The sequence below is a fragment of the Chrysemys picta genome, chromosome 8 (assembly GCF_011386835.1).
Source record: "Chrysemys picta bellii isolate R12L10 chromosome 8, ASM1138683v2, whole genome shotgun sequence".
In the NCBI taxonomy this organism is placed as follows: Eukaryota; Metazoa; Chordata; order Testudines; family Emydidae; genus Chrysemys; species Chrysemys picta.
Window position 1 is genome coordinate 85,325,759 of NC_088798.1, and position 9,047 is coordinate 85,334,805.

The following is a 9,047-nucleotide window of genomic DNA, read 5'->3' on the forward strand; positions in this document are numbered from 1 at the left end:
TTCTAGACTGAGCACTGAGTCCCATTGGGTAGATAAAAAGATTAACCTAAATAATCTATACAGAAGCCCCTGGAACTCCATAAGATTGGGTCCCTAATCCATGAACTATTGGAACTCATTTACAAAACTTTTTTTAAACATTACATGAATATATTGTCTACTACTATAGAATTAGAATTTATAATCCCTATTTCATGATGAGATATCTTTGAGATAGTTTTAATTAAGATATAATGTATCTTTAGATAGGGTTTTTCCTCAAAAAGCATTTTATCAACAAAATCCAATTTAAATAAAAAAAATCAGATTTTTAATTTAAATCATTTTTTTTAAATCATTGATTTTTATCCACCCTGATTTAGTCAAATTTTAAAGCTTCCTTCAGCAACCAGAAAGTCTAGAAACTAACTTTAAAAAATGTAAAATATTCACAGAAAAACAACTCCAGGAGTAGTGTTTTAAAAAAAACACAAAATATAATGAGACTCATATTAAAATTAAGAGAGTTGGCACCATTTTAGAGGCCCCATATCTGTTGACTTTACAAGTAATAAATAAAAGTGACATTCCTAGTGAGCGAGAGTGAGAAGAAAATATCGGTTGAGGTTTAGCCACTCTGCTGTAGATGACAATTCTGAAGCCTGACTCCAAAGGAATAGATGGGACGTGTAATATTTGGAGCTTGTTATTCTTGGATTACACTGAATAATCTTTCACTGCAAACTAGACTCATGATAGTTTTTCTAGCAAAGACAGGGCTTGAGTCTCTCCCAAGCCAATGAATTTAAGTTAATTTTAAATGTGTGTTCCTGTTTGTCTTCCCAAGTGTACCTGTTTATGACTTTCTGATGCTGGTAAGTATGAATTCTGTAGTCAGAATTCTTTCTAGAATTCACTGGAAGTAGTATTGTTGCCTTCACTTCGCTTCTACTTGTTTATATCAGAAACTGTTTGTATCCACAGTGGCTCCAACTGCAGAAATTAGCTCTCCACAGGAAACAGCTGGCCATTCTCCTCTTAGTACAAATGTGGGAGGGACAAGGATTGGTGCCACTCTATTCAGATAGTACAAATTAATCAGCCTCCAGACTCTGAACTAGATAAGGAACAGATTAGTTCTTTCCTGCTCGTAAACAAAAGTAGATTTAATTGTAAGACAGCACGATCATTCTTCTCAAGCAAATACAGCCTCATCAAACAAGACTCCTGGTCTCTACTGAAACATAAGGACTAGGAGTAGAAAGTCAAATTCTACAGCTGCTGAGCTCCTTCAATTCTCAGTGTTTCCAGTGGGAGTTGAGGGTATCTGTGACCAACACCTTGAAGATGTGCTCAACATACAGTGTTTCACAAATCCAGTTAAATAAATGTGATCTGTGCACATATGATTTTCAGAATGGTAGCATCATCAAAATTAGTGTAACATTCCTACCAAACACCAGGAGTGGGGAGGGGAATTACTCTTTTGGATTTATTTAAAAACAAAACAAAACAAAAAAACACAATTAGGTTCCTTTACTATTCACTAGAGTTGGATAGGAAACTGTTTTCCCATCCCATGAGAAATTTAAAGATTGAAATTTTACCTAATCCAAATCAGGATGAAAATTTGCAATTTCAAACATATTCACAAACCAATAAGCAAAAAAAAAAAAAAAAAAAGGATTAGGTCAACAAACATTTTGTTTGGATTATTTTGAAAAGTTTCATTTTGATTTTAACCTTTAAAAATCTAATCTTTTTAGTGTAAAACATTTTAAAACAAAAAAAAGTCATTTTGAACCAGAAAATTAAACTTTTCATTTTGAAAATGTCAAAATGGAATATTTTGGCAATTTCTAAACTTTTTTTTTTTTCAAATATTTTTCTACTTGGGAGGTTAATTGAAGTAGATACACCTCTACCTCGATATAACACTGTTCTCAGGAGCCAAAAAATCTTACCGCGTTATAGGTGAAACCGCGTTATATCGAACTTGCTTTGATCCACTGGAGTGCGCAGCCTCGCCCCCCCGAGCACCGCTTTGCCGCGTTATATCCGAATTTGTGTTATATCGGGTCGCGTTATATCGGGGTAGAGGTGTACTTTCCCATAAACAATTTCAGTTTCAATGAAGTGACGTTTCCTGACAAAAAATGTTTTGTTAGAAAATGCTTGACATTCTACTATTTACAGGCATGCATTCAGTTTTATGAATTTATAGGTTTGGTTGTATCATTTGCTTTTGCATAGTTAAGCAAAAATAAACTGATAGTCACAGGGTCTTAGTATTTCTGAAGGTAAGAATTCAGTTGTATTGCCTCGACATTACCCAGCAAATCCCAGGAATAATTGTTCATTATAACAAACAGACATTAAAGATGCTTTTTTGGCATAGGGAAGTTTAAAACCTTATAGAATGGATGAAGGTCAGTTGCTCTCTATCCCAAAATTTACAACCGAGAAAAACTCTTTTACTGAATTCCATGATAAATAGTAAATAATGTTCTGTCTTCTATCACTGTTAGGAAAAATTCTATCCAGGTGTGGAGATAATTGGGTTCTGTGCTTTATAGAAGTTGTGAAACTTGGATCCTGGTCATTTGGAAAAAAATCTATTGGTTATTTTTAATATTTATTTTTCTCATGTTATAATTTATGTTACTGAGTAACTTTGATAAGAATGTTTAACCCAGTTTAAATCATAATTATATTCTTTTGTAGAGTTCTAAATTTCAGTGAAGTCCATGAGACTACTCATTTGCATAAAATTAAACATGTACGTACGTGTTTTTAGGATCAAGGCCTACAGTTATATAATTAAAAAGAGGTCTTGGAATTCCAGGCCAACATACAACTATTAATAACTCATTTCACACCTAAGAAAAACCATCCACACATTTCTTGTAAACATTTGATGCTTGATACAAATAAAGTATAGCTCTCTACTTACAATTATGAACGAAAAATAATTTAAATAAATCAAGTAAGGAAACAAACTTTAGAAGTAATTGTCACTTTTGCAAAAACAATTGAGAAAACCCTGAAATAAGCAAAATGTATTGCACATCACTGACACAATTTCCATCATATTCTCTGAGGGTAATGTAGTGTTTTTCTCATGACTGCTATATTATGAGCCGACATATATAAGCGATCATTGTTACAACCGTCCTTAGACCACATTACAATGACAAGGTGGCACAAAAATAATTATTTATATAAATTATATTAAAAAAACAAATTAAATCTTAAATTATGATAGCTTTTGTGAGAACAACTTCGAAATGAAAGACGTATTTGTATTGCTATCACATGACTCTTCTGGCACTCACAAAAGCCTAAGTCCCTGGTCCTGCACGTACTTATGCATGTGCTTAAGTTTAGTATACACATGGTAGTAAAGCTAAGGATGTGTATAAATGCTTGCAGGATGGAGGTCAAAGACAATCTTTTGGCTACACTCACACAAATCATGTCTTCACCTACTATTACTTCAGCAAATAACAAATCTGCTGATCTGATCAAATCTAGGGAGGAAAAATAGCTGATGTTTTAGGAACTAACACAAACCTGAAAAGCAAACGACAAGCTGAGGGGGGAAAAAAGAAAGAAAGAAAGAAAGAAAGAAAGCTATACAAAATTGAATAGAAATATATAGATAAGAATAATTAGGGGGGAAAGTTGTTGATTCTATAATCTGAATTGATCCAGGGATATAGTATTTATTTATTGTAAACTGTTGACAACTTGACATTGAAATTTAAAATTTAAAAAAAAAAAAAAAAAAGGTGTGTATAAAAGCAACCTCAAGATTTTCTACAGTCACCTTCTCCCTCATGATTGCTACAGCACTTCCATTATTTTTCTTAAAATTAGAATCCATATACATGCAATTGCTTTATATATTTTTTTTAAATAAAAAAAGTAATTTAGTGGATCATATACAACTTTTAAGCCCCTTTGTAAACTCTTCTGTATAATACAAGACAATAAATACCACAAAACAACAGGAGTTTAATACATTTTTCATTAGAGGAAGTCTTTGGGGGGCTTTAAGTTTTCTAAACATTGAAAACTTAAAGAACAAAAGTTGAAATCCTTGATTAATGATTAAGTATTGTTATTATTATTACAAACTTATTGTGATCCAGGAAGCAGTAACACTGAATAGGTGTTAAATTGAGTGTTAAGCTGGTATATTAGTCTGATATATTTATGTGCATTTTCATTACCAATATACTACAATGACATTACAATGTAACTAATTTTATCTGTAACTAATAATTGATCTTTAAAAAGCATAGAAGGATAAAGAATCCTGAAATCATACTTATTTTGTAATGTGCACAGAATTTTAGTAACTTTTATATAAATCTAATCTGTATTTCCTACCAGTTTACATCATTGTATGTGTACTTGCATACTATGATCAGATGGAACATTAGAATCAGTGCAATTGACATTCAGTTACAATGTAATTTACAAAATGGTCACCCAGAGGTACAGCAAACAAGATATAGCTGGTCAACTTGCTCTTTCAATTTATCTTTGGATCACTTGATAATGACCTGTTCTGTTCATTCTCTCTGGGGCACCTGGCATTGGCCACTGTCAAAAGATAGGACACTGGGCTAGATGGACCTTTGGTCTGATCCAGTATGGCCGTTTTTATGGTACTCTGACAGACGGGGCAGTTAAAAAAGTCTCTCTCTCCCTCATTGACCATCCCTTACCCCCAGGTTTCAGCAATACATGAAAGTATTTTGCTCATCTTCTTAATAAATATATAGAACCTTACCTGTTCCATTTCCATCAGTATTTCAGGCATTGTCCCAAATACACAGAACAAATTATCAGGCTTGCAAACTGTCAGAATACTGCCTCTCTCCTTTGTCTGCCTTTGCCTGCAGAGAGCACGCGGATTGGGATAAGTGATAGCTCATTTGACCTTTGAAATAAAAATGTTATTTCCAGCCCCAGATCATGTGTGACTCTCAACCCTCTATTAAAGATATCCTTGATTCCCTGTGGCAAAAAATTAGATGCACAGTGAGAACTTAAATTTTGATTTCACCAAAGCCAGTATGAGATAGCAGAACCATTTTATGTACAGAAATTATTCCAGGAAATAGCTTGCTGTTGAGATCTTATGCAATTTCCCTTTTGTAGGAAACAGTAGGTGTGTCTAAATTGGTTAGGTAGTTAATTCTTGTTGCTAATCTCTTACATGTAACCATAAATATCACATATATGTCACTACAGTACAATTAAGTTGCAGGACATGTCAAAAATCTCATTTGTTTTCAAGCTATGTATTTATATCAATAAATTGTGCAGATACTATACTATGGAAATAAGCAATTCCTATGTTAATAGGCAAAATATTTAAAATATATATTAGTTTTATACTACTGACAACTGGTTTTTTTCCTGCTAATTTATCATTTTAAAGATTTGTTCAATGAAGTTACCTTTAACTAGGGGTATGTCTATACTATGAAATTAGGTTGATTTTATAGAAGTCGATTTTTTAGAAATCGATTTTATACAGTCGATTGTATGTGTCCCCACTAAGCGCATTAAGTCGGCGGAGTGCGTCCACAGTACTGAGGCTACCGTCGACTTTCGGAGTGCTGCACTGTGGTAGCTATCTCACAGTTCCCGCAGTCTCTGCTGCCCATTGGAATTCTGGGTTGAGCTCCCAATGCCTGATGTGGCAAAAACATTGTCGCGGGTGGTTTTGGGCACATGTCATCAGACCCCCCTCCCTCCCTCCGTGAAAGCAACAGCAAACAATTGTTTCTCGCCTTTTTTCCTGGGTTACCCATGTAGACGACATATCATGGCAAGCATGAAGCCCGCTCAGCTCACCGTCACCGTACGTCTCCTGGGTGCTGCTGGCAGACGTGGTACTGCATTGCTACACAGCAGCAGCTCCTTGCCTTCACGGCAGCAGACGGTGCAGTACGACTGCTAGCTGTCATAGTCATATCCTGGGTGCTCAGTGAGGTCGGTCAGGGGTGCCTGAGCAGACATGTGTGCTCCTGGCAGACCTTGGTGAGGTCGGTTGGGGCGCCTGGACATCAATGGGAGTGACTCCAGGTCATTCTCTTTTTTAAGTTTCGTCTCATGGAGATTCAGTCCTGCCTGGAATATCATGCAAGCTGGAGGCTTCTGCCTCAGCCTGCTCTCCCAGCCTAGGGCACCGTACCCCAGCCTACCCCTTGCTCCCATGACTCGTGAAGCCTGGACAGTAGTAAGGAGCAGTTCAACTATAGGCTGAGCAAGTGCAGAATGGTGGTAGAATGTGCATTTGGACGTTTGCTGGTGCAGTATACTGACTCGGTTAGACCTCAGCGAAACCAATATTCCCATCGTTATTACTGCTTGCTGTGTGCTCCACAATATCTGTGAGAGTAAGGGGGCAGATGTTTATGGTGGGGTGGGAGGTTGAGGCAAATCACCTGGCTGCTGATTACACGCAGCCAGACACCAGGGTGGTTAGAAGAGCACAGCAGGGCGCGGTGCGCATCAGAGAAGCTTTGAAAACCAGTTTCATGACTGGCCAAGCTACGGTGTGAAAGTTCTGTTTGTTTCTCCTTGATGAAAACCCACCCCCTTGGTTCACTCTACTTCCCTGTAAGCCAACCGCCCTCCCCGCCCCCCCCTTTGATCACCGCTTGCAGAGGCAATAAAGTCATTGTTGTTTCAAATTCATGCATTCTTTATTAATTCATCACACAAATGGGGGGATAACTGCCAAGGTAGCCCGGGAGGGGTGATGGAGGAGGGGAGGAGGGAAGGACAAGACCACACTGCACTTCAAAACTTATTGAATGCCAGCTTTCTGTTGCTTGGGCAGCCTTCTGGGGTGGAGTGGAGTTCTGATAGCACAGATTCCTCTCCCCATACAGCAATCAGATCCAGTACCTCTCGTTCAGTCCATGCTGGAGCTCTTTTGAGATTCTGGGACTCCATGGTCACCTCTGCTGATGAGATCTGCATGATCACCTCTGAGCTTGCCACACTGGCCAAACAGAAAATGAAATTCAAAAGTTCATGGGGCTTTTCCTGTCTACCTGGCCAGTGCATCTGAGTTGAGAGTGCTGTCCAGAATGGTCACAATGGAGCACTCTGGGATAGCTCCCGAAGGCCAATACCATCGAATTGCATCCACGCTACCCCAAATTCGACCCAGCAGGGTCAATTTCAGCGCTAATCCTCTCATCAGGGAGGAGTACAGAAATTGATTTTAAGAGCCTTTTAAGTCGACAAAAATGGCTTTGTTGTGTGGCCGGGTGCATGGTTGAATCGATCTAACGCTGCTAAATTCAACCTAAACTCATAGCGTAGACCAGGGCTAAGTCCCTTTGTCACATGCAGCACTACACTAGCAGCAGGAATCCTGAGATTGTACACTGTTCAGCCCCCAAGCCCACTCCTCTTCATTCCCACCTCCCTTCAATACCTTATTTTTATATTCAGTTCAGTTCACTTTGGGCTATTTTTTCAATATGCAGCAGCATTATTTTTTTTTTAATAAAAATTGAAGCAGAAGCACCAGATTGGGTCTGTGATGGAGTTCTAGGGCTTATACGAGGAATTGGGTCAGGCACAGTGTTATTCAGCTGATTGTGTGGCCATTTTGATGTGGTCAACCAGTCAGATTGCACACCAAAAGATTTTACAGGTGCAAGAAGCCACCTTTTCCTCCAGCACCAGTCTCATCAAGAACAGCTTAGCTGGAGCACAGGATTTGGCCTATCATTCATCTGAGCTTTCAGAAAGCTTTTGTCAAAGGGCCAAATTTTTAAAGGTATTTAAGCACCTAAAGATACAGATTAGTGCCTATTGGGATTTTCAAAAGTGCTTAAGTGCCTTTGAAATCGATGGCACGTAGGTGCTTTTGAAAATCCCATTTGGTGTCTAGCTGCATTTTAGGTGCCTAAATACCTTTTAAAATGCACCCCAACATCTTTCACAAGAGACTAGTAAGGGAAAAGTCTGAATAGAACTCACTTGTTCAGGTTTCATTTGCATGGCTTCTCCATGGTCATAAACCTGCTAAAAGAAGAACAGGAGTACTTGTGGCACCTTAGAGACTAACAAATTTATTAGAGCATAAGCTTTCGTGGACTACAGCCCACTTCTTCGGATGCATATATGCATATATGCATATATGCATCCGAAGAAGTGGGCTGTAGTCCACGAAAGCTTATGCATCCGAAGAAGTGGGCTGTAGTCCACGAAAGCTTATGCTCTAATAAATTTGTTAGTCTCTAAGGTGCCACAAGTACTCCTGTTCTTCTTTTTGCGGATACAGACTAACACGGCTGCTCCTCTGAAATAAACCTGCTAGTTTTCTGGCTGTCCATAACAAGCAGAAAAATTTAAAACCCAGCTTTCTTCTTTGAGTAGTGTCATTGTAGGTGCTCCACTTTAGGTGTCGGTGCATCCCTGCGCCACAGATCGGAGATTTTCAATAGCAGTGCTTGGTCAGGACACGCGTCATCTCATGGTGCTGTTGGCACCTCATGTAGTGCGCTCCCGACACAACTCTTCTGTTCCTTCTTAATTGTCCTCAGCTGCAGACGAAGCTCAGTGGCAGTGCTGCCTCTTTGTTTTTTCTCTCTATAGAAAGAGATAGATTAGCTGTAGTTTAGTAAATTATTAATTAGTGATACCACTTACCGGCAAACGAGCTGACAGAAAGTACTTTGTCCCAGCTAAGAGGATGGACTTTCTCTTCTCTTATCCACAACCCAATTCCCTAGTTCTGGAAGCCGCCAATCACCGCAGCAAACAATTCCAGTCCAGGTATACTCATCGGCTACACTCCAATTCAGGGTAGCCAATTAATCTGCCCTTCTAGCCAAGTACAATTTCGATAACTACGGTAACCTGCAAGAATTCCTTGAGGTCTTAACAGAGGAAAAACACCCTCAACTCAATGTTATCATGACAGAGGGGCAACTAATTGCCCGTACAGCCCTACAGGTTTCAATGGACATACCGGACAGTGCTGTGAGAATGACGGCGACAGCTGTTATAATGCACAGGGCCTT